The 5,608-nt window shown below is 32.6% G+C and overlaps 1 protein-coding gene across 1 annotated transcript in view; it reads right to left on the reverse strand.

The window, feature by feature from the left end:
• Positions 1-5,608, reverse strand: part of LOC107712954 (echinoderm microtubule-associated protein-like 6) — a 66,600-nt gene that overhangs the window by 45,265 nt on the left and 15,727 nt on the right. The gene's annotated exons all lie outside the window — the stretch shown is intronic.

Below are 5,608 nucleotides of genomic sequence, written 5' to 3' on the forward strand. Positions count from 1 at the left end.
ATATATATATATATCACTTTTTAGTAATATTTTGAATGAGTTTTTATTTTTATATTTTCCATTTTCATTTTAGTTAAAGTTTTAGTAATTTTGTAGTGTGTTTTTCTCATTTTTTACTAGCTGAAATAAAAATCTGTTTAATTTTTAAACATTTTATTTCAGTTAATGTTTATTTTATTTCAAGTAATGACATTTTTTTTTTTATGGCTTTAATTTTAGTTTCAGTGAACTATAATAACCCTGACATAAATATACATAGTCACAGATTATTTCACAGACATAAATATATGTCTGTTAAATGATCTGCACTTATTACTTTCAGACAGAACAGAAAATTTACAACTCTTTTTATTATTTTTGTTTTATTATATTATTGATTTTATTTTTTATTTATAAGCCACCAAACAAAACAAATACACACACACACTCTTAGCCAAAATAAAATGATAGTCAAAAGTCTGATAATGAGACTAGATGGATGAATCTCATTTTAAAACCAGAGTTATACATGAACACAGAAAACTGATTATGCGACTAAATACTAAAATTAACCCGAGTGTGGGAGAGACGCGCGACTGAGGAAACCACAGCAGGATCAGCACATATTATGAGACGACTGACTTTCACTACAGTTCAGCTCCGACAGGAAGATGATGTCACAGACGAACCCACTCTCTCCACGGCAACGGCACTGCCATGGTGACGGACAGCGAGAGCCGAAGCTCCTGATGCAGCAAGGCTTCAGATCACTGCAACAAAAGCCAATGCTGAAAGACCGTGAACGCAAATTTAGTTCCTGTGATGACGTATTTGTTTGGGACGGGCCTACTGTACAACATACTGTGTCAATGGACAATATATGCATGCTATTTCCAAAGCACTCTGCTTCAGTTTTGTATTATTTATACTATTATAGTATTTATAACTATTTTTAATTAGTTTTTACTTCTATATTTGAACATTTTAGCTTTACGTAATTTTATGTAATTAATTTTGTGCTCTTGTCATTTTTATCCATTAAAAAAAATCTATATAGCTTTCTTTTTCATTTAGTTTTGGTAATTTTAGAACCTCAAATCAGGGGCTTTCACGCTGGCACTTTTGGTGCGCACCCGGGTTCGTTTGACGTCAGAGTTCGGTTAGTTTGGATGATGTGAACGCTGCTTTCTGAACTCGGGTGCGCACATGTGAACCGTAATCGAGTCTGCCTAAAAAGGGTGGTCTGGGGTGCAGTGGGAGGGGAGCAATCGAACTCGGGTTCGGACCAGGCAATCGAAAGTGTGAAAGCATCCTTAAACTTTAGTTCATTTAGTTGCCAAGGCAACATTTCTCACTTTCTTTCTTGGTTTCATTTTGTTTTTCATCTAATATTTCAGTTACCGAATAAGTCATTGAAATATTTTCAGTTACCAAAAACGACTTCTAAATAGCTTCTATAAGTTATTTTTATTTATGTTTTAGTAATTTTAGTACCTTAACTTACTTATTTTATTTAGTTGCCGAGGCAACATTTCTAACGTTAGTTTTTTTTTTGGTGTTTTTTCATCTAATATTTATATTTTCTTTTATTTCAACTTAATATCATTAAACAAAAATGACTTTTTTAACAAAACGAAATGAGTTTTTTTTATTTCATTTTTAGTAATTTTAGAACCTCAACTTACACTTCTTTTTTTAGTTGTCAAGGCAACATTTCTAATTGCTTTTTGTAAATTTAGTTTGTTTTTCATCTAATATTTATCACAGAGACAGAACAACACCACTGTAGCGTCTGGACCAATCAGACACACCATTTTTCATTTGATTTAACAAATCAATTATTCATTAGATTAACAAACATTCACAGACCCCTCACCCAATAAACATACTGGGTGCCAAGTTGTCTGTGAACGAGGCCCAGGACCCTGGTTACCATGGCAACCCTGACACCAGATACATTTACGACCTAATGGAATGCGAAGCAGGGAAAATCACTGCATGTTCCATAGCAAGAGGCAAATGCACAGTAGAAATGGACTTTTCTACTAATTAATTCATAGGAAAACCTTTCTTTGAATGAACACACATATCCTTCAGGTCATTGTGTATATTATTGCGGTCTTGTATATTATCTGTTGTATTGTAGACTATTTTATGCATGCTTATGATAGAACCACTCATTCATGTAACCTTACTCAATTTATATATTGTTATTCCTTATTTACTTGTTCTATTTTTTATTGGTTTTTTTTTTCTTCTTTTATTATCTGTGTTTTTGTTCTGTCGCTGTCATTGTTGCACTGCGGAAGTTTCTGCCATGAAAACAAATTCCTTGTATGTGAAAACATATAAATATTTATATAACATATAAAGCTCATTCTGATTCGGATTCTTCTGATTTATATTTTATTTCAGCTTTACTTCAGTTAACAAAAATGACATCTATATAGCTTCTGTAAGTTTTTTTTTTGTTTTTCATCTAATATTTATATTTTATTTTGTTTCAGCTTAATATCAATAAACAAAAATGACTTCTTTATAGATTGTACAAGTTATTTTAATTTCATTTTAGTCATTGTAGAATATATATATATATATATAAGCAATTTTTGTACCTCAACTTAAACTTATTTCATTTAGTTGCCAAGGCCACATATTATTAACAATATCATTCTATAATAATAACAATATAATATACAACAATATATAAAAAAAAAAAAGTGTTTGTTTTTCATCTATTTTATTTTGGTTTTAGTTTTAGTCATTTTAAGGCAACATTTTAAATTTTTGTTTTATATTTTGATTGGGTTTGTTTGTTTGTTTTTGGGGGGGTTAGTTTTTCCATCCAATATTTATTTTATTTCATTTGATATTATTATCTACATTGATTTTTAATAGTTTTAGTTTTAGTTAACAATAACAACACTGATAACAACACCCCTTTACCATGGTAAATTCACTGCCATGCATCGCCTCAGATAGTTGATTGCTTTACTAAATCTAATGCATGATAATGGTGTCATTACAGCAGATGCGGAGTGCATCGCCACAGTGATTTGCTGTAAGAGAGCGAGTGACATTCACTCCAGTCCCATTAGAGCACTGATATTAGCACCTTCATCGCCTGCCATCAGGACCAGCAGGAGCAGCGGGCAGGAGTTTCCTCTCAAACGCAGATCAAAGGCAGATTAACCAGGGCTAAACGCCCTTTAGCATGTGTGTGTGTGTGTGTGTGTGTTCAGAGAGCTTGCAGAACGATCAAAGTCTCTCCATGACCACTAGCATGAAACCCAAGCCAGCAGCTGTGCCGTGTGCCAATGCAGTTATGAGCTGCACTGACCCGTTTACTTTATACACATTAGATGCATAAAAACTACCTTTTTACAATTCAATCAATTCTTTGTATACATAGATTTTTTTTTTTTTGTTGAATATCCTGTTTTTACTTTGAAATGCATCACATTAGGGAAGTAAAATGGTTTGACATAAATCAGTGTTCTTTTAGTATTATTGATATATTATTGAAGTATTTATTCATATTTTGAATATGCTTTTTTATCATATGTATCTAATTACATGCGGAAGTTTCTGCCATGAAAACAAATTCCTTGTATGTGAAAACATATAAATATTTATATAACATATAAAGCTCATTCTGATTCGGATTCTTCTGATTTATATTTTATTTCAGCTTTACTTCAGTTAACAAAAATGACATCTATATAGCTTCTGTAAGTTTTTTTTTTGTTTTTCCATCTAATATTTATATTTTATTTTGTTTCAGCTTAATATCAATAAACAAAAATGACTTCTTTATAGATTGTACAAGTTATTTTAATTTCATTTTAGTCATTGTAGAATATATATATATATATATAAGCAATTTTTGTACCTCAACTTAAACTTATTTCATTTAGTTGCCAAGGCCACATATTATTAACAATATCATTCTATAATAATAACAATATAATATACAACAATATATTTAAAAAAAAAAGTGTTTGTTTTTCATCTATTTTATTTTGGTTTTAGTTTTAGTCATTTTAAGGCAACATTTAAAATTTTTGTTTTATATTTTGATTGGGTTTGTTTGTTTTTGGGGGGGTTAGTTTTTCCATCCAATATTTATTTTATTTCATTTGATATTATTATCTACATTGATTTTTAATAGTTTTAGTTTTAGTTAACAATAACAACACTGATAACAACACCCCTTTACCATGGTAAATTCACTGCCATGCATCGCCTCAGATAGTTGATTGCTTTACTAAATCTAATGCATGATAATGGTGTCATTACAGCAGATGCGGAGTGCAACGCCACAGTGATTTGCTGTAAGAGAGCGAGTGACATTCACTCCAGTCCCATTAGAGCACTGATATTAGCACCTTCATCGCCTGCCATCAGGACCAGCAGGAGCAGCGGGCAGGAGTTTCCTCTCAAACGCAGATCAAAGGCAGATTAACCAGGGCTAAACGCCCTTTAGCATGTGTGTGTGTGTGTGTGTTCAGAGAGCTTGCAGAACGATCAAAGTCTCTCCATGACCACTAGCATGAAACCCAAGCCAGCAGCTGTGCCGTGTGCCAATGCGGTTATGAGCTACAGATATGTGTGTGTGTGTGTGTGTGTATGTGTGTTTGAGTGTGTGTGTGTGTATTTGAGTGTGTGTGTGTGTGTGTGTGTGTGCTTGTGTTTGAGTGTGTGTGTGTGTGTATGTGTGTGTGTTTGAGTGTGTGTGTGTGTGTATGTGTGTGTGTTTGAGTGTGTGTGTGTGTGTATGTGTGTGTGTTTGAGTGTGTGTGTGTGTGTGTTTGAGTGTGTGTGTGTTTGTGTGTGTGTGTGTGTGTGTGTTTGAGTGTGTGTTTGTGTGTGCGTGTGCTTGTGTGTGTGTTAGCACATACAGTATGTGCAAGTAACAACCCGCAGGAAGGAAAAATCACTAATGAGATCGCTTTAATATCTTAATTGTTTCTCCTAGACAGTAATGACATTAAATGAAGAGCAAATGTACATTGTTGCTTAAAGTCAAAATGAAATGAAAACTGACCCATTTACTTTATACACATTAATTCCAACAAAACCACCTTTTTACCATCCAATAAATTCTTTATACATAGAAAATGTTTGGTTGTTTTAACTTTAAAATGAATCACATTAGGGATGTAAAATGGTTTGTCTTAAACCAGTGTTATTTTAGTATTATTTATACTATTATAGCATTTATTAATATTTTGAATTCGCTTTGTATTTTTTTTTAGTTTCATTTTTCATTTTCATGTTAACAATAGTCCAATAGTAGAGACATCTGTATCTACCAGTGGTGGGCCGTCAGGGCCAGCAAAGCCTTCTCTGCTGGCCTAAACACTATCAGAATCACTGATTTAGTTTTAATATATTTTCCCATGAATGTGTATTAAATTATTTCCAATAGTGTCTTCTCTTCCTTTCATAGCTTTTCTCTTGGTTGCACTGCTTCCAGCAGTGTATGTTTATATTAGAGCTTTTATCCAATCATATTTCAGCAATCGTGTTGCCAGGGTCAAAGAAATCTGCCTTAAAGGGGTCATATGATGCTGCTAAAAAGAACATTATTTTGTGTATTTGGTGTAATGAAATGTGTTTATGCGGT

This window comes from Sinocyclocheilus rhinocerous, unplaced genomic scaffold (assembly GCF_001515625.1).
Source record: "Sinocyclocheilus rhinocerous isolate Xijiao unplaced genomic scaffold, SAMN03320098_v1.1 scaffold147, whole genome shotgun sequence".
Taxonomy (NCBI): Eukaryota; Metazoa; Chordata; class Actinopteri; order Cypriniformes; family Cyprinidae; genus Sinocyclocheilus; species Sinocyclocheilus rhinocerous.